Below are 21,733 nucleotides of genomic sequence, written 5' to 3'. Positions count from 1 at the left end.
ATCACTCTATCACGGTGCAGGTGTCAATGCTGTATGTCACGCTGCTGATGTCAGTGCTCTCTATCACGGTGCTGGTGTTAGTGCTTTATGTCACGCTGCTGATGTCAGATCACTCTAACACCAGCACCGTGATAGAGAGCACTGACATCAGCAGCGTGACATACAGCATTGACACCTGCACCGTGATAGAGTGATCTGACACCAGCACCGTGATATACAGCACTGACACCAGCACCGTGATATACAGCACTGACATCTGCAGCTTGACATACAGCAATGACACCTGCACTGTGATAGAGTGATCTGACACCAGCACCGTGATAGAGAGCACTGACATCAGCAGCGTGACATACAGCATTGACACCTGCACCGTCATAGAGTGATCTGACACCAGCACCGTGATAGAGAGCACTGACACCAGCACCGTGATATACAGCACTGACACCAGCACCGTGATATACAGCACTGACATCTGCAGCTTGACATACAGCAATGACACCTGCACTGTGATAGAGTGATCTGACACCAGCACCGTGATAGAGAGCACTGACATCAGCAGCGTGATATACCAGTCCTTAAGGATTAGCAGACTGTACCTCACTCAACCCTATGTACTGTAGTACCCTAGACCTTACCAGTCCTTATAAGGACCTTTGTGGAACTAGTAGGTTGTGAATGATTAGCAGACTGTACCTCAGTCCTTATACTGATAAAGGACTACTGCAGCAGAAGGGCAGCAGTCAGCAGTAGTACACCTCGACCCTATATAAATTGTGGACCTATTCCAGTCCTTAAGGAATAGCAGACTGTACCTCACCCAACCCTATGTACTGTAGTACCCTAGACCTTACCAGTCCTTATAAGGACCTTTGTGGAACTAGTAGGTTGTGAATGATTAGCAGACTGTACCTCAGTCCCTATACTGATAAAGGACTACTGCAGCAGTCAAGTATAATATTCTTTCTATATTTGGAAGAAAGAATATTATACGTGTACAAGCCTATTACCATACCAGTCCTGAAAAGAACCTTTGTGGACCTAATAGTAACAGCTACTGATTAAACTGACTGTCCCTCACTGCCTCACACACAGCTTCCTGCCTGTCCCTATTTAAACGGACAAAACAGAGGCTGCTGGAACAATAACTTGAATAGCACTTTTGTGGACCTAATAGTAACAGCTTATGATTAAACTGACTGTCCCTGCAGCACACAGCGTCCTGTCCCTCTCTCTACACTGACAAAAGACAGGCTGCTGCAAAAATCAGTAGCACAGCAGTGCCTCAAATCTATATCCTGAACTACACCTAACACCTATACCAGTCCTGAAAAGAACTTTTGTGGACCAAATAGCTAGCGATTTGGGTCACTGCAGTCTCTCCCTGCTCCGCACAGCAACCTCTCCCTATAATGACAGTAGAAAGAATGTAAAATGGCCGCCGGATCGGGTCGATTTATAAGTTAGGGGAAATGTCCAAGTGTCCTTGTGCTGTAATGTCTCAATTGGCTGTCCTGTACCCCATGATGGATGTGTCATCATAGGTCAAAGTTCTTTTACACAGTAAACACGGAAGTCCGCCAGGCGAATGGTGGCAATAGTCCGCCGATCGGGCGGACCGCGAACAGCCGAAATTCGCCGCGAAACGACCGCCGGGTGAACCGTTCGGCCATCCCTATTATATAATTTTTCAAAAACTATTTTATCATCCAATATATTTTCATTTAAACGCCACGTTTTCCCTTTACTCCCTACCATTCTCATCCTCGTACTTAATTCTATTGGAGCGTGATCTGAAATTGTGATTAATCTAATTTTAGAGGATTGAACCCTATGTAGATCAAACTGATCTATCAAAAATAGGTCTATCCGTGAATATGTATTATGCGTCTTAGAATAATAACTAAAGTCTTTCTCTCGTGCATGTAGTGTCCGCCAACTATCTACCAAATGTAACATTCTTAGACTCTTTTTAAAGCGTCTCTGTGCTCTAAGTGATAATGGTGTTTTGCAAGATGATGTATCCATCTCAGGATCTAATGTGAGGTTAAAATCTCCTCCTAATATTAATATCCCTTCCCTAAACTTCCCTAATTTTTTCTATGTTTTTGATATAAAATCCACCGTGCGATTATTAGGGGCGTAAATTGTCGCAAATGTACAGCACTGCCCATAAATTTTCCCCTTCACAAACAAATAACGTCCCTCTGGATCTGCTTCTACTTCCGTACAGGAAAAGGGGCATTGCTCATGGAACGCTATTGAGACTCCTCTTGCTCCCTTAATAGGGGAAGTCGCATGGTGCCACTGACTAAACAATGAACATGGCAATCGTGGGGTTGCCCCTGTCGTGAAGTGCGTCTCCTGAAGGAACACAATCTCTGTTCCCAGAGTGCGCAGTTCGCAACAGAGCTGACCCCTTTTACATGGGGAGCCCAGTCCCCTTACATTGTAAGATATTATCCTAACCTCTTCCATTTCCCTTTCTCCTCCTGCCCCCCCCCCCCCCCCACCTTGTTGATTTCTTCTAGATATATCTGACATCAAAAAGGCATAGAGGTACCAAGGGCAGGAGAAAGAAAGTAGAGAGAGAGAGAGAGAGAGAAAAAAGAAAAAAAAAAAGAAGAAAACCCCCCCACCCAAAACCCCTACCCCCCCTCCCCCTCCTGGATGTACCTATTTTACCCAAATAACTAATAGGGGGATCCCTCCCTGGGTGAGTATACTACCCACCCCTGGATTTCACCTCATTCCCGTCTACATGTGGAATTAAAGGTCTCCCTTCTTGAGACCATCCTATCGGGGGCAACATAACCATCGGTGCGGGTGATAACTGGGCCCCTGGGAGCTCCACCCATCAGTACAGAGCAACCAAAGAAAAAAAAGATTGACGATTGCTAAAAAAAAAAAAAACACGGAGAACACGTAAGCGGGATCTTGGTGGTGGGTCTCATACACCCTACACAAAAAAGTGTCCCCCCACACTTGACACTACCCTTACCTTACATAGATCACTACAAGATAATAGTTCATCTCTTGGCACGAGCACCCACTCTCAAGGCAAATATTTAGGTAACACTGCCCTCCAAGCTACCCACCTTTTGAACTCACAGACCCATTCAAAAAAATGTCCCATCAAGCATGATCCCTGGTGGGTCTTCGAATGTGACTATGCCACTTGTCAATAACTTGCACGACACAAACATGGCGTCAGCCACTACTCCACTACCTTCCTTACCACCCACTGCTCAATTACAAATGTTCACCCGACAGAGCACTCTAGATGCACATGTCTCCCCATCTGGAAATTTTCAGTCAACCTCACACCTCCCAACACTCACATAATTTCTAATTTTGAGGTTGTTAACCTCACTCCCTATAATTTTTCTATTCAAGATTTGGAAGTTTTACGCCTGGGCTTAAATTTTTGCCTTTCTACTAATATGGACAAATATGAAGCTACTGTATAAAGGATGTATAGCTTTTCGCACGCAATCTGACATATAAATATCTTTTCGATAATGATAGTCTTCGCTCTGTGCAAGATAAGCAAATTTCGGAATGTGTTAAACATTATACCATGGATGATTTTAGGGCACTTCGTGACCTGATACTCCTCCTTGAGGAGAGCCCCACTGAGGAACTATCTGGTCATGAAAGTCCCTATTCTGCTAATCCTATACCTCCCAGTATCCCCCATTTTAAACCTAAATCCCAACGGTTCCCGGATTTGATGTCTAATCCGAATATCTGGGCTCTTTTAAAAAGTTCTGTTAATGCGATTAAGCAATTGCAACTTACACCCCAACCTAGTAATCTGACTAACTCCCAATTACAATCAATCTTTCGTTTAAAAAATCATCCTGATCTAGAAATTAAACCCGTCGACAAAGGCGGTAACATTGTACTAATGACCAAAGACTTATATGCTGCCATGGCACTAAAAATCCTGTGCAACAAAGAATGGTACAAATCCATTTCACCATCATATATTCAAACTTCTAAAAATGAATACCTACAGTTGATTGGACTTGCATACCAAAAGGGCCTTATTGATAAGGATCTATATGATTTTCTAAATACAAAATTTCCTAAAGTTGCCACATTTTATGTGCTTCCTAAAATACATAAACATCCTACTAACCCCCCTGGCAGGCCTATCATATCAGGTATAGGATCACTCACTGAAAACGCAAGTAGACTGGTGGACTCTATTCTGAGTCCACATGTATGCTCTTTACCGTCATATGAGAAAGACGCTATGGATTTTCTCAAACATATCGAGGGGATGGTTGTGCCTCCCAACGCCCTGCTCGTGACATTGGATGTGGAAGCATTGTACTCCAGCATCCCTCACGAGCAGGGCGTTGCGACAGCCCGTACCTTCCTCTTCGAACAAACCAATCATCGTTGGGAATTCTGTGAATTCATTATAGATTTACTCTACTTCATTCTTACTCACAACTACTTTGTGTTTGGAGATTCCCACGTCCTCCAGGTGCAGGGGGTGGCTATGGGCACTGTTTGTGCCCCGGCATATGCCAACCTGTACCTGGGGGGGTGGGAATGACACATTATTTCCGATGACACCTTGTCGATGTACACAGGCCAGGCTAACTGCTGGCTTAGGTACATCGACGACGTGTTCATCATTTGGGCTGGCACTCATGATGAACTGGAATCTTTCGATACAAAACTCAATACAAATCATTTCAATTTGAAATTTACTGTTGCCAGTCATATTTCCCAAATTACTTTTCTTGATCTCATAATAACTAAAGACAAACAGGGATGCGTTGCTTCCACTCTCTATCGTAAAGATACTGCAGGCAACACTCTACTGCATGCCACTAGTGCGCATCCAGACCCCCTATTACGTAGCATTCCATATGCTCAGTACATTAGGTTACGACATAACTGTACATACACTACAGACTTTAAAATTCAAGCCAATATATTACGGCATCGACTAAAATCTAGGGGTTATGGAAAATCTATTCTGCGCAAAGCATACAATAGGGCACTGCGCCAATCTCGCAGTTCTCTTTTGTATAAACAAAAAAACCCTGTACAGACCTCCACTGTGAGGTTTATAACAAGGTATTCTAATCACCATTCTAAATTGCGTGACATATATTGGCCCCTCCTAAGAGAGGATCCCATCGTAGCCAAATACATTAATATCAAACCTAATATTACCTTCTGCAGAGCTAGGTCTCTACGGGACCACCTAACATCTAGTCACTTTACTTTCACAGTCCAGAATCGGCCCTCTTGTGGCATATTCAGATGCGGAAAAATGTCCATTCTGCCCCAATTCGAACTGGCCAGTCTTTTATCTTACCCAATGGGGAACGGTTTATCCCCAAATTTTTTGCAGATTGTGACACATGCGGAGTCATTTGTCATTTACCTTACCAAAATCCCATTGATACAATTGATTTGTATCTAAATGTATATAAACATATACTCTGTGGTGACTTCTCATTCATTACTATGACATGATGGATATTTACCTAGGCTCTGTATTTGTGACTTGTTATGATTTGATTTGTTTTTTCTGTCCACTTGATTATTCTCTTGATATACACTATTATTTTGTACAATGTATCTTTTGCTACTATACTATCTGTAATCCTATGATATATTCCATTCATGCTGCTTGTCTCATGGGGGCGATGTGGGGGGTCGCGCTATGCCGGTCTTTGGGCACTGTGCGGCCGGTAAGCGTCACAGGACTCTTCCTGGTGGTGCTTATGGACCTCCTCCGCTGGTCGATGGTTTGTCTGTCGCACTGGCTCAGGAGATCCTACTCTGGCGGTGTCTTTCATTTCCTTTCATCCTCTGCGTCTGGCTTTGTTCTGCGCAGGCCCTTTAGGGGATGGGCGGTGCAAATATGATACACGCCGGAGTGCTTGGCCGGCCCACCCGACGTCATTATTGGCTCTCCGCCTATTGGACGGCGGGGGTGGGGCATCCACATTTACGGAGACGTCGCACGAGCTTCTCCTTGAGACTGTTTACTCATTCACATCCTCCCTCTGGTTCGTTTGACACCAGCGTTTTGTACTTCATCCAAATAGGTAACTTACTCTTGCAGACTACATTTATTACTATTATCCTTCCTTCTTAGTGATACAATTGCATTCCAACTTATACCTTTCAGACATCAGTCTTTCTTGGTCTGTCTCGCTGGCTGTTTTATATTGATGATTAGAGATGTGTTACCATCATTACTCACATTGGATTACTCTGGAATTAATGCAGTAATTACACAGATACTGGTGAGCTTCCCCAACATCAGTACCATGTTACTTCATACACTCTGATATTATATTATACAATATCTATACTGTATATAATACACTGGTATTCTAATAATACTTCCATAATAATTCTCCTGTTTTTTATTTTAGCTTTTCATCTATATACCCTGCATCTCTTTTGTATTCATACGCCTACTTGTTTACTAGCACCACCTTCAGAGGGAAACTGGATAGTGTATCTTAAGCTACTAATTTCCACCTTATATATTTTTATATGATATAATATTGTGCATGCCCCCAAAGTGCCTTAGTATGACGGTTCTGTGTGCCTCATGCCCGCATCTCCCTTTGACAAGCACCGTGGTGTATATTTTAATTAATTAATTTTTATCATATTCATTTTTGGGTATTTGTTAATGAAATATAGCTCTGTATTGCATATTGTAATGTATGTCTCTCTCTTCACTTTTAAGAGTTTTATTGCGCCCCAGAAGAAGCGTCTTTGGGACGCGAAACATGTCGGGCATAGTCATGGGACCCCATATCAGCACATCAGATCAGTGAATATATATCTAAATGCTTACCCTTAATGGCTTATTGTTAGCTATTGTATATTCAAGTACCATATGTGTCGCATTACGATGTTATTTGCAGATTTAGGTTCTGGTGAATGAACGTACTCTATCTTTGGCTTTTAATTAGTTTTGTATATTTTTGAATAAATTAATAAAAATTACCTTTTGTAGAACAATTTTTTGGTTTATACTGGTGCCTATAAAGTCCAAAAGTCCCGTCAGTCTTCACTTTTTGTATTCATTACGGACGGTGGCACCCCCCTTTTCTTAAATAATTATATTGGGATATCCACTTTTTACCACAAAGTGTTTGCGATATCTCATAATCCCTTGTTTATTGGTTCAATGATTGTTCCCAGTCTATGTGCATTAACTACTTGTAATAGATGTGTTAAGAATGGAATTGGCTGTTTGTTAGGTGCATAATAAGAAAGCAGTTACTTCTGTGCCCAAAATGTGTCCCGTAAAGATTAGATATCTTCCTTCTGGATCCTCAATTTCCAAATGAATTGTGAATGGAGTGGACCGGTGGAAAGCCACAAGAGTTCCACGTTGTTTGGTATTGGCCGAGGCAGTGAATATTGTGGATAGGATGAACTAAAAAATGTAGGCGTTGATTTTACTGTAAAATTAGTCTCTTGCAGGCATACGTGTGCATTTTTTGCTTGGAATGACCTAAACACTTTAGTGCATTTCTGCAGTAAATTGCGTCCCTGTACATTCCGGGATAAAAAGTTTAAGGGGGCCATGGTAGCTGACTCAATAGGCAGCACTCACCCGTTGTTCCCACCCGACGATTCTTGACTCAACCCATATGGACTTAAAAAGGGAAAAAAAGAAAGAAAACTCTGGTGTTATCTAGATTAGGAAAGAAGAAAAAGACAGATAAGTTTACATTACCTAAGCTTAATAATATAATATGAAGGTATTCAAAAAATCTACCCGTGGTGAAGGGTAAAACCCCCCAACGGGGGACAAGAGGCCCTTGTCGAGTCCCCCCATATTAAGAGAGGGGATCGGAGGAAGACTAGGTGAGGCACACGGAACTTCCGTGAATAGGAGAACCGCTTTGTTAAACAAGAAACAAAAAATATAAATTAAAAGAAAAAAAAAAAACGTTTTGCATCGCTAGGATGTATGTTTATAGCCCTTATGGCTTAATGAAAATATTATCTATTTTCTATAATATGTTTTCCAAGAAAAATTGAAAAAAATAAAATAATTAAGTTTATTAAATTCCTGAAATACTTGAAAGAGTAGTCTATCTAATCTAAAAAAGGTAAATGGGATATGTATTTTATCAAGAACTTCTCTAAAACTTTGTTTCTAAAGCCTATATAAATACATCAACCCTAGAAATAAATTGCATCTTTTCAGTCATGAATGAGACTTATTTGTTTAATGATAATATTATGCAACTCTAGGTTGCAAGTAGTAAATAAGGAGAGCTCTTTTAACCATTCTATTTAGGTAAAGACAAAAAAAAAAAAAACTTTGTTTCATATATTGGAGATACCTGATGAAAATGAAGTTCCCATATGATTGTGCTAAGCATATTCAGGTGTAACCTTAATAGGGGATTTCCCCTGACCCATAATGTATTCTATTCATAGGATACAGGTGTAGGCTGCAATTTTGGGTCAAATGAGCATAGTTAATGAGTTCAGTATGTTATAGTTCCTCTGGGAACATATCTCCCATAATAGCTTATAACTGTCAGTCCATTGGATCTTCTTGCCCCTGTGGAGGGGAAACATAGTGACCCCTTTTATGTGTGTGAACCCCATTTTTCCCGGTTGCATGGGATGAGTTAGGTAGGGAAGAGGTAGATGCTGTTCTTCTACGTGAGGTTGTAGCTACAGATGTTCCATTGATCAATTTGGTCAAGTAAGGCTTGTTGAAGTTCGTTCAGTGATCTACAGATGTGTTTGGTACCTTTGTAGCTGAAGCATATGGAGAATGGAAAACCCCATTGGTATGTGATGTTATGACGTAATTCCATGAAATGTGGTTTCATGGCACGTCTTTTAGAAATGGTTACTTGAGAGAGATCAGTGAAAATCTGAAAATTGTGACCCTGGAAGGTTAGGTTGTCTTTCACTCTGGCTGCAATTAAGAGTTGTTCCTTTGTGCGATAAAAATTGAACTTTGCTATGATGTCACGTGGGGGTCCATCTGCTTTTTTAGGCATGAGATCTCTGTGCACTCTGTCCATTTCCAGCCTTTAAATCGGTATTCCTTGCAATTCTTGGCACAATGCTGTTATTGTGGCAGATAAGTCAGTGATCGATTCAGGTATGCCTCTGAATCGAAATTGGACCTTCTTGCACGGTTCTCATAATCTTCCAGTTTATTTTGTAGTGTAATTTTTCTTCTTTAAGAAGATCCATTTCATTCAAGTGTTGAGTTTTCTATTTCTTTGACTTTAATTTCCAGCGCAGCTGTGCGATTTCCCAATTCTCTGATTTCTTTAGTCAGATTACTGGTTATTCTGAGGTATTCTTTAATGCATTGTTCAGCATCTTCTCAAATTGTTTCATAAAGCTTGGGGATGCAGAACAGAAATAATTCAGTATCAGATTCTTCTGAGGAGACTTTCTGTGACCGCTGTGTCTTTATCCTGTGTGCTGAGGTGATTGTGCCTGTGGCTGGGGAGACTGGCGCCATTTTCACTGCAGTCTTTGCCTGAGCGCTTCCTCTGGGGGTATTTTTAAACTTATTCCGGGCTCCCTGAATACCATTTTTAGTCCAAAGGATTCTCTCACCTCACAGGAATGTTCAGAGTTTTTGTAAGAAATAATTAGGTCGGCTGTCTTTGTTTAGCGGTTCTCCTTCACAGAGCAGAGCTCTAGTGCAGGGGTGCTCAACCTGTGGCTCTCCAGCTGTTGCGGAACTACAAGTCTCATGAGGCATAGCAAGACTCCGACAGCCACAAGCATGACACCCAGAGGCAGAGGCATGATGGGACTTGTAGTTTTGCAACAGCTGGAGAGCCACAGGTTGAGCACCCCTGCTCTAGTGGGACATGTCCATTGAGCTAGACTCCGCCTTCTGAGCCCCCCAACAATTCTTTTTTTCAGATTGTCAGCATTCTTTGCCATGAGGTGCCATGTTGAACTTCCAGTGACCAGTATGAGAAAGTTAGAGCGATAACACCAAATTTAACACACCTGCTCCGCATTCGCACCTGAGACCTTGTAAGACACATGACACTGGGGAGGGAAAATGGTTAATTGGGCCCAATTCGAACATTTTCACGTTTGTTCCCAGTGGTTTAGACATTAATGTCTGTGTGTTGAGTTATTTTGAGGGGACAGCAAATTTACACTATGCAAGCTGTACACTCAATACTTTACACTGTAGCAAAGTGTAATTTCTTCAATGTTGTCACATGAAAAGATATAATAAAATATTTACAAAAATGTGAGGGGTGCACTCACTTTTGTGAGATATTGTAATTAACTCAGCGAGAAGTGCCAATGTGGGTGGGTCTTATTCCCCTTGGCTATCCCTGATTAGCACTTCAAATGGTGTTCCTCCATTGAAGTATTTCCACTAATACATCAATGACAATTTGTGGCTATATTATTAAAATAAGACGTAGTCAGATTCTTTAATAATTTTTGGTCATCTTGGAAAATCAAATTGAGGCTTGGTTATAGTGGAATGCGGGCATCATTAAAATGAAAATGAGGCTTGGTTATCTTCTTTAGATATATTGCAGCAATCTTTGGAAAGTATAATGAGGTTTGGTTATGAGATGTATAGTGGAATGTAGCCTCTCTTTATAATGAGGCTCGGTCACCCAATTTATACATATTGCAGCAATCTTTAAACCAGAGTGAGGCTTGGATGGGTTGGATGGCCCTAAATATTATTGCCATTTTCTCCTCATGAGTGTACTCTATATAAATGCATGGTGAGGATCGTGACCTCCATGCCCCCCCCATGACATGACATCAATTGTGACAAAAACCATAAAGCAGCGTTTACGCTTGTGATGTCACCACACACACACCTAAACCACAAGTTGGTCGTATTAGATCCCAGGACTGGTACTTTTTATTGTAATGCATGTTCATTAATATGAACACGTGTTCTGGTAAGAACCCATTTTTATCTAAAGGTGGAGGTTCACTCAGATGACTCACATTATGGATTGGAACCCTTTCTTCAGATCGGATATGTTCATTCGGGTTGGATGAAATTGGAACCTTCACTTTTTTTTTTTTTTTTTTTTACTTGGACACAGACTTTTTCATTACATTGGCTTTATTTTCTTGACTACAAGTTTCTTTTTGGTTTATTTTTTTCACTGATTGAATGTTATACAAACCTATACCCACAGTTGAATCAAAGGAAGGCAAAAAAAACAAACGCATGATCCAATTTGCTCCAGCAGGGGAGAAAAATTCTTTCTTAATCCCCCAAGAGGCAATCAGATATTCCCTGGATCAACTTTACCTGTAAATGTTAGTATCTAGTTATACCATGTACATTTAGGAAATAACCCAGGCCCTTTTTTTATATAAAAAAAAAAAAAAAAAAAAAAAAAAACAACATCTACTGAGAATATCAGCTCAAGCTGTCCATTCCACATTTTTACAGCTCTTACTGTGAAGAAGCCTTTCTGTATTTGGAGATTAGATTTATTTTCCTCCAGATGTAAAGAGTGCCCCCCTTGTCCTCTGTGATGACCTTTAACATGAATAACTCACTATATAAAAACACTCTCCTCTTCTCCAGAGAGGATAAACTCAATTCAGCAAATGTGTCCTCGTACCTGAGCTCCTTCATGCCTCTTATCAGTTTGGTTGCCCTTCTCCAGTTACCCAATATCCTTTTAGTGAACTGGTGCACAAAACTGAACTACATATTACCAATGATTTGTACAGGGGAAAAAATGATATCTCTCTCTCTGCAGTCCACACTCTTAAGAGAAGAAAGGATTTTCCTTGCTTTGGAAACCCACTTGGCATTTCATGGCATATTAAGCCTATGATCTACCAGAACACCCAGATCTTTCACCTCAGCTTCCCCCAGCTGTTCTTCTAGCGTGCAAGATGCATGTTTTTAGACCCCAAGTGCATAATTATAATTTGGCAACTGTGTGACAAATGAGGTTTGATGTTGATAAAATTTAAACAGTGCATGGAGGTTGGCTTGTAAGTTGGAGACATTCTGTAAGGACTTTATTCCACTGCATAGCTTGGTGTCATCTGAATACACTGAAATAATAGGATTTTTGTACTCACCGTAAAATCCTTTTTTCTGAAGTTCACTGACTGACACAGCTCCATTAATCTTGACGGCCACCTTCAGGAGAGGACTAGGCAGAACATATTATACATGTGAAAAAACAGACCTTTACAGTTCCGCCCAGGGGGCGGTCCCTCAGGTAATAACCCCTCAGCCTGCTTCCTGCAGCTCAGTACGTCAACAAGCAGTATAACTTAAACCAATAGGAGGGGAGGGTGTTGTGTCAGTCAGTGAACTTCAGAGAAAAGGATTTTATGGTGAGTACAAAAATTCAATTTTCTCTATCGTTCACTGACTGACACAGCTCCATTAATCTTGACCATAGAGATGTCCCAAAGCAGTGTCATATCGAGGGGTGGGAACAGCATAAAACTTCACCCACAACCAACGGTGCTCCCTAACAGGGGAGTCACCAACTTAAACTAACCGCATCAGAACTTGCAGTCAACAAATGCAATAGTGCATTAATACTCAAAGTAACTGTATTTTGTAAAACAGAGAAAAGAGTGCAGAATTGCAACATTACATAGCCGCCTGCAAAACTTTGCGGCCAAAGCAGGCATCAGACGATGTGCTTTGTAGAATTTGGTAAACGTGTGAACGGACAACCAAGTCGCCGCCTTACACACTTGAGTGACTGACGCTTGATATTGGAAAGCCCAAGAGGTTCCAATTGCCATGGTGGAATGCGCCGTGACAGAAAAGGGACGCACCTGCCCCTTTAAGGCATAGGCCTGTACCACAATCTGTCTGATCCACCTGAAAATGGTGGCCGACGAGACCGCCATCACTTTTTTCAGACCAGCTACTGAAACGAACAGAGTCTAACTTCCCGAAAGGGAGCCGTGGCAGACAAATATACCCTTAGAGCCTGGACCACGTCCAGGGAATGAAGGGCCACCTCCTTAGGGTGTGTCGGTTTAGGACACAGAGATGGTAAGACAATGTCTTCATTGATGTGAAATGCCGAAACCACCTTCGGCAGAAAAGGTTGCAGACGCACCACCTTATCCTTATGGATAACCAGATAGGGCGACTTGCAAGACAAGGCCGCCAGTTCCAAAAATCTCCTGGCCGATGTAATGGCCACTAGGAAGACCACTTTCTGAGAATGAGAACATCAGGGAAATCCCCTTGTTGACTCCAACGGCGGTTTCTGAAGCGCTGATAGCACCAGGTTCAGATCCCACAGGGGCAAAGGTAGACGCACCGGAGGAACTACATGCCGAACCCCTTGAATAAAAGTGCTCACTAGAGCAGGGGTTGTTGGAAAAAAAAAAAAAAAAACAGCCAAGGCTGATATTTGTCCCTTAATCGTGCTTAAAGCCAATTTCTGGTCTACTCCTCGCTTTAGAAACAGCTGGATCCTGGAAACGGAATAGGTGTGCGGATGCCACGCTTTATCCTCACACATGGAGATGTAGGCCTTCCAGGTATGATGGTATATCTTCCAAGAAGATGCTTTTCGTGCCCTCAACATAGTTGAAATCACAGAGTCCGACAGGCCCCGGTTCCTTAGCACCTGGCACTCAACAGCCATGACGTTAAAACCAGCGATGGTAAAGCAGGATGGAGATTCGGACCTTGACACAGAAGGTCCTCTCGTAGTGGTAGGTGACAGGAAGTGTCTGCAACCAGGCCTACCAGGAGCACCGAGGCCAATCTGGGGCAATCAGTATTACTGGAATCCCCTTGGTCTCCACTCTGCAGGGCAGATGTGGTAACAGTTTTAGCAGAGGAAAGGCATAGATCAGTCGGTACTGACCCCACGGAGCCACCAGGGATCTCATCCTGGATACGACTCTCGGCACCTTCCGATTGAGAAGAGAGGCCAGGAGATCCATGTCTGGTGTGCCTTACCGCAGGCACATAGTAGCCTGAACACCTCTGGATGCAACGCCCATTCTCCTGGGTCGAGCATCTGGCAACTTAGGTAGTCCGCCTGCCAGTTTTCTACTCCCAGGATGTAAATTGCCAACGAGGCCGGTAGATGTCGGTTTAACCTGGATACTGGGGGGTCCACGACCGGAGGAGCCGACCATTTTTTTTTTTTTTAAGAAGGCTCTCCTCAAAAGGGGTAGCCCACCATTATTTTAGGGCCCGGAAAGGTCAGTTGCGGGCTTCCCCATTCCTTGTATATGAACTTATTGAACTAAGTCAGATATGGAAACACCTTAGGTGTACCAGCTGGCTTATGGGACCCAAAAGGGGACCGCTACTTCAGCAGAGGAACCTGCTGTATCCTGAATTTTCAGGGCATCACGCACAGCTGTGATAAGTGCTCCAACTAGCGCTGTGTCTTGTGCGGACCCGGACAGGGACTCATCCTCACTGTCCCATCGGTCCTGGTCAGCGGCATCTGAAGCAACAGAGCCAGTCACAGCAGGGCCCGAGTCTGCGTCAGAGCTCTCCCCGGAGGACAGGGGGCAGGGGCCGCTTTTTAGCACCTTTGCACCGCACATTGCCTTCACCCTGGCAATGAATGTTTCAAGGACCGCCGACAAAGCGCCCAAAGGCACTGCACTGTTTGCAGATGAGCCGGTTGCAATTGAAGGGAGTTCTGGGCTAGAAAAAAAAGTTTTTGAAGCCATGCTGACTCACCCTGTCTGCCACCCTTGGGGACTCAGGACAGGCGCACAATCCATCCCTCCTAGCTGCTGCAGACTGAGGGGCTCCCACCGCAGGACTCACCACCTTGACCGAGTGCTACACCATTCAGTTACAGGTGCCTGCGTCCGGTATCAGCTCCCAGGTGTCCCGAGCAAAAAAAAGCGCCGTTCTGAGCAGCAGGGACCAGCACCGAGCATAAAAAATGTGCTGGGCTACAACAAAATGGCAGCCAGTCGCCCTGTATAAAGCACATAATCACAGAGAAAATGGCAGCCGAGCTACAGAAAAATGGTCCCTGACCAAGCTTTCCACTGAGGCACACCAAAAATGGCCGACAAACTGTACACAGTGAAAGGACAGAGAAAATAGCGGCAGAACAGCGCGATGACGATCAGCACATGCAGACCTCCAGACACACAGGGACTGACACCCAGTGCAGACCCATCTAAGGTGAGGTACAGGTACAGACACTGCTCAGCAGCCCATCATGCAGCATCCCCCACAGGGGGGAGAGGGAAAATAAGGACAGGGAGAGAAGAGAGGGACCCCCTAATCAACCTCCTGGGGAATCCCCAGATGCTCAATCCTACCGAGGCAGAGAGGGCTGTACATACCAGCTGGATGAGCTGGGGACATCGGGATCTTCTGGAGCGCTCCAAAGGCGTCGCTCTGACGAAATGCGTAGGGCATGGCCACGGACGTGCACCTTTCCATTGCCAGTAATAGCAATGGCCGGCAGAGTTTGTTTTCCTCGTTTATACACACGAACCATTTTAAACACTTTGTGAGTCATTTTCTTTTTATGATGGAATAAAGATGTTTAAAAAGACGTATTTGCACCATGGATATGTTTCTCTCTCCTCCCTTATGCATATAACTACGGAGCACACTTGGAAGTGAAGAGTGAACATTCCCCCAGCGCACCAGCAGCAGTGTCTAAGCAGCAGCACAGTGGCTTATACTGTGAAGGCTCGTTTAACCCTATGAGGGTGTTTGTTCTGGTGAGTGCAACTATATTCCCACAGCACTGAGTGGCGCACCGGGGAGGAGTGTTTTCCCTCTACATTGCCTTCTTTGCACTAGTCACCTTGTTCTACCACTACCTCTTGAAATATTGCAATATGCGACTTTTTAGCTACTTCTGAATGCGATTTTAACAAAAAATGTTATATTGAAGGACGCTCTTTGGGACTAATTTTTTGCACAATTTCTTGCATTTTTGCACATGTTGTTGCACGATTCTTTATAGGACTGCTGAGAACAATTGATTTGCACTTTTGCACAGCAATTTTGTATAATTATAATTTCTTGTTCAATTTGGGATTTTCTATGCATGTGTATATATGCAGCACTGTACACACAATGTACAGTAGCACCAGCACTTTATATAGATATAGATAAGTAATATTCTTGTTAGCACGGTTATATCTAAAGCACATATTTGTATGCACAGAGTTGCACATGCACAGGGTTTTAGCGCCATAGCTTATCCTTAATCCCATATCTTTTACCTCCTCCTTTGACTTAAGGGTGGAGGATCTAGGCACAGGCAGCTTTAACCCTTTAGTAATTTCTTTAGTAATTTTTCTCTTTATAGGTTTTTACCTTCCCTAAGTATTTTACTGTTTAAGGAACTAGTCCGTAGCGCGACTTCATCCATCTACTTTATTTGTCGTCTTAGCCCGACTGACACGGAGACCCCTTTCACTCTAAGACTTACTTGTGCCATAGCGGTAAAGCTCGTGTTAGCGGCGCCTTACCCCTGTGTAAGTGGCGCTTTTTGGCGCTTTGGAAGTGCTGCCTATTTATTTCAATAGGAAGGGCGTTTTGGGAGCACATGCCTCACCAAAGATGCTGCTTGCAGGATTTTTCCTAACGCCCCACAAGTGCACTGCTACAGTGTGAAAGAACTCGGGCTTTCACACTCAAGCGGTATGGGAGGCAGTTTTCAGGCGCTTTATAGTCGCCATTTCTAGCACTAAAACACCTGAAAACTGCCCCAGTGTGAAAGGCGTCTAAGGATACTTGAACACAGTACAGATATATGAACATCGGACATTCTTGGCAGAAAAAAAAAAAAGGATGGACAATATAGCACGTGCATAAGCATTTACAAGTGTACAAATTATTCAGTTTTTTCTTAATGAAGGGAAGGTGACGTATGTGTGTAGTTGAGCGTAATAGCGTGTAAAAATATTGCCCAGTAAATATCCCTAAATGCCTAACAACGTGGACTTTTTAGGCATCCTATGTGCAAGAAGGCCTAAATAGAATAGCTTTTTTTCCTACCTAAAGCACACCGAATCTAATACTGCCATCAACTGACATCAACACTGACACTTCTATTGGCACTCACTAAGACTGCATTCACACATTGGCATTTCAAGACACGGCCAGATGTGAATCACAAAGCACATCTCAGATGCCATTCATTTGAATGACACCTAAAAACATGGTACGATAAATCGCACTGCAATTGTGGAAAACCGCATTGAATGAAGCTTGTTGCCCCCCAAAAAGTTCAGCAGCTTCTTTTGGTGCGACAGTTCATGTGATGCGGTTTGCAGCTAAATTTTTTCACGTGGCAGAAATGCACCGTGTTTTTAGGTTTTTAGGTTTCAATCTTTTATTTTTTTTCCTTTTAGACTTTTCTTCCAGCAAGGAGGGAAAGATACAATGTATCTTTTCCTCCTTACATAGGTGAAACACCGGGATAGATCTTCACAGTAGTAATCACTGTGACTGGCTGGTTTCGCCCAGCTCCCGATTATTGTAACAAGACCCAGAGCTGTTGAGATCAAGCGTGCTACCAGCACAAACATATACAATGCCCAGAAATAAAGTCTACTTCCTGAATGACGCATAACTGTTATAAGGTCATAAACAGATAGATCTGTAAAGAACCCTGCAGCTAATTCAACAAAATGCACCATGCGCCTAGGTGAGTGCCCACACAGTATCCTGTGCACTAAGCAACATTACAGGTCATCCAAACATTTTCATCTTAAGCGGGTCTAAACACAGCTGAGGAGTCAACTTTTCCAGAAACTGAAGAAGGAGCCACATTGGCTATGGTGCAGCCAGGAATCTCCATAAAAGAATCCACTTAGAGAGAGAAAACCTCAATAGGAATGGTGAAAAGCTTCCCGCAGTAGAGAGAAAAGGCCCATTACTTATGGACACTTATGAACACTAAAAAAATAAAACTGAGGTCAGTTGGGAGTGGAAAAAGACGTCCTTGTAAGCCATCATTTGGCAGTGTCCAATCACCTGACGGTAGCTGCATATAATTCATGGTTTAAAATGAAAGACCCTGTATTCTGTACTAACTGGTCTATTGTGAATACAGCTATCCTTGGAAATAAAATAATTCACCTAGACTAAAGTTAGGTATGCAAATCAGTAAATCCAATCAGATAGTGAATCCCATCAGAGCATAGCAACACAGAATTAAGCGAACAAAAAGCGATTGTAAATGATCACATCTCATTTTTTATGGAAATAAGATCACCAAAGGTTTTTAGGTCTAACTAAAATATTATTTTAGATGCATCAGAAAATACTTGATGAACAAATTGCAAGTTGGTGGAACTCTTTATTTCCAGCTATTGCAAGGATGGCAAAACAAATACAAGCTTACTAATACAACAGCGCTCATATTCATTTGTCCACAGATCACACAGTTATAGCTGCATCTGTAAAAGCACGCTTTAGTACCACCTGCCCCACCGAGAACATCTCATATATACTTTTTTGCATGGCTTAGTAAGAAAAGAGACCTGGAACAATTTCTTTTTTTATCAAAGCTATGTAAGCATCCAGAGGAGCAGCAACGATGATGGGAAAGAACATAACTTCCAAAGCACATCTGGCTGGCTGCAGAGGATGTATCTTGCATTCTGTACAAAGAGTATCCTGCAGAAAGAGACATTCATTTTAGTATTTTTTACTTCTTTAATGTTGCAGTGTAGTCACATTCTAGTAAAAAGACAATATTCCCTGTAATGTAAAATGCCTTATTGTTCCCAATAATCCCTTTACTGTAAGATTCTGGTCACTTTAAAATATACATCTACCTCCTCCCATGTAGTTTGTTGCAATGGCAGAAGTGCTCCCAGAACCACATCTTGATCTTTGCAGCAGACCAGTCACCTTTGGTCTGTGACACTGTCAGCCTGTGCATGCAGACCCATCCTTATGCCAATGTAGGACTTCCTGAGTGAGTGCCTTCTCTGAACTCAGTCTTTTGGGAGTGTTTTCAGCCTTATTTTACATTGCCAATTTGTGTTATAAGTTAATAAGTAGCAAGAAGAAAAACAAATGTTATTTGCTAATTTGCATCAGTGTGAACCAGGCTCAGTTTGAATTTCAGAAAGTCATATCTTAATTTTAAAGAATTTTATTACAATTTGAGCATTAAACTTCTATGGGGAAAATATTCCCTTTAGACATACATAAAACAGTATAGTCGCAGCTCCACTTTCCTAATTTATCATTCTCCCATATGGATCAGAAAAACGGGGGGGGGGGGGGGGGGTTGTGATAGCAGAACCATCACCGCATTTCTAAATTGGATAATTTTTCCCCATAGAATTTTAATGATTAAATTGCAAAAAAAAATAAAAAAAATAGGATTTTTTGTACTCACCGTAAAATCCTTTTCTCTGTAATTCACCGACCGACACAGCTCCCCTCTAACTAAGTTGGTTGTATAGCCTGCGATTAGGAGAAACTAGGCAAAGTTGTTACACAATACACAGAACTTTAATTCTGCCCCAGGGTGGCGGGCCCTGTGCTATCAACCCTTCCCACTGCTCCTAGTAGCTTCAGTATGTCAACAAGCAGTATAACGTAGAAAAAAGGAGGGGTGGGTGCTGTGTCGGTCAGTGAATTACAGAGAAAAGGATTTTACGGTGAGTACTATTTTCTCTTATATTCTCCGACCGACACAGCTCCTCTCTGTCACTAAATGGGACATCCCCAAGCAGTGCCAAACGAGGGGTGGGGAAAAAAAAAAGCATAAAAACTTCATCCACCATGGCAAGTGGGAACTAGTGAAACTAAACCCACAAAAAAACAGCAGTGTGTGGAAAAACACCACTATATAACCGGGTATCCTCAACAGGAGTGATCCCCAAGACCGCAGCATTGCGGAAGTAATGCAATAGTGCATTAACCAAAACAGTACTTAATTTTTAATCGAAAAACCAGGAAAAAATTAAATTGCAACTACACGGCCACCTGCAAAACTTTGCGGCCAAAACGGGCATCAGCTGATGCACTGACGTCTACCTTGTAGAACTTGGTAAACGTATGGACAGACGAACCAGGTCGCAGCCTTACACACCTGAGCGACAGACGCTTGGGTGTCAGAAGGCCCAAGACGTTCCGATTGCTCGTGTAGAGTGGGCCGTGACTGGAAAGGGAGGCACCTGCCCCTTCAAGGCATAGGCTTGGGCTACAATCTGTCCGATTCACCTGCAAATGGTGGCCGATGAGACCGCCATGCCCTTCTTAGGACCAGCCACCAAAACAAACAGTGAGTGACTTCCGAAAGGAAACTGTGGCAGATAAGTACACCTTCAGAGCCCTAACCACATCCAGAGTGTGAAGGGCCAACTCCTTGGGTTGCTTCGGCTTAAGACACAATGATGGCAATACAACGTCCTCACTGATATGAAAGGCCGAGACCACCTTAGGTAGAAAGGATGGTTGCGGACGCAACACCACCTTATCCCTGTGGATGACCAGATAAGGTGACTTGCAGGACAAGGCCGCCAGTTCCGAAACCCTCCTGGCCGATGTGATGGCCACCAGAAAGACCACCTTCTGTGAAAGGGTCAGCAGAGGATTCTCCCCGATATTCTCAAACGGCGGCTTCTGAAGCGCTGACAACACCAGGTTCAAATCCCACGGAGGACGCACCGGAGGGACTACATGTCGCACCACCTGTACAAAGGTACTCACTAATGAGTGAGATGCCAGGGGTCTTTGAAAAAAGACAGCCAGAGCTGAAATCTGCCCCTTGATGGTGCTCAGCGCCAACCTCTGGTCTACACCTTGCTGAAGAAACAGCAGGATCCAGGATATAGAGAACGAGCGCGGATGCCACCCTTTCTCCTCACACATGGAGATGTAGGCCTTCCAAGTACGATGGTATATCTTCCTGGAAGAAGATTTCCGTGCCCTCAGCATAGTTGGAATCACCGAGTCTGACAGACCCCTGTTCCTCAATACCTGGCTTTCAATAGCCATGCCGTTCAAGTCAGCGATGGTAAAGCAGTGTGAAGGACCTTGAGATAGGAGGTCCTCTCTCAACGGCAGTCGCCAGGGAGCGTCTGCCACCAGGCGCACCAGGTCTGTGTACCAGGCCCGCTGAGGCCAATCTGGGGCAACCAGGATTACTGGAATCCCCTCAGCTTCCACTCTGTGAAGCAGACATGGCAACAGTTTCAGCAGAGGAAAGGCGTATATCAGCTGGTACTGGCAGAGGCCTCTTATGTGCACCTTTCCTGCCACGTGCTGCCTCTATCTTAGCAACATAGGAGTCCAGGAATGCCGTCAGGGTGTCCATGCGCACCGCACTAACCACTGGGGGCCGGTTGCTATAGCCTGGATTTCGGGGGAAGAAACACCAGTTTCTGAAGCCATGCTGACCCTATCCTGTCTGCCACCTGCAAGGGGACTTAGGACAATGAAGGTCCCACCCTCCCGCTGCCGCCGCGTGGGGGAGTGCTTAGCGCTAGACTCAACACCCTGGGTCATTCTGTGAATGCCAACAACAGTGCCTGTAGTCCCTAGGAGGTTCCCAGATGCAGAGAGGAGAAAAAACTGTCAGCAGCAGCAGCTCTAACAGCGGTGCAACAGTCTGCAGAACAGCTTCAGCGTTCCACACAGAGCCATCCAGTGTCCCTCACACACAGGGAATACAGGGAGTGACAAGAGAAAGCACATTGCAAGCTGTCACAAGAGGCCAGCAGTGAAGAAAGCATTTTGGCTTTCACAAAATGGCTGCCAATGCAATCC

At 43.4% G+C, this 21,733-nt stretch overlaps 1 protein-coding gene across 2 annotated transcripts in view; it reads right to left on the bottom strand.

The window, feature by feature from the left end:
* Window positions 1-18,282: 18,282 nt before the first annotated feature.
* IDH3G (isocitrate dehydrogenase (NAD(+)) 3 non-catalytic subunit gamma) overlaps window positions 18,283-21,733 on the bottom strand; it is a 188,325-nt gene continuing 184,874 nt past the window's right edge. For both annotated transcript variants that reach the window (XM_077478977.1, XM_077478979.1), the window contains one exon: window positions 18,283-18,622. The gene's annotated coding sequence lies outside the window, so the exon portion shown is untranslated. The remainder of the gene's footprint in view (window positions 18,623-21,733) is intronic.

Source organism: Lithobates pipiens, unplaced genomic scaffold (assembly GCF_037356315.1).
Source record: "Lithobates pipiens isolate NorthernLeopardFrog02 unplaced genomic scaffold, aLitPip1_a1.2 Scaffold_1, whole genome shotgun sequence".
NCBI classification, from domain to species: Eukaryota; Metazoa; Chordata; class Amphibia; order Anura; family Ranidae; genus Lithobates; species Lithobates pipiens.
Note: the sequence above shows the minus strand (reverse complement) of the source record. Positions and strands in the feature narration are given on the sequence as shown.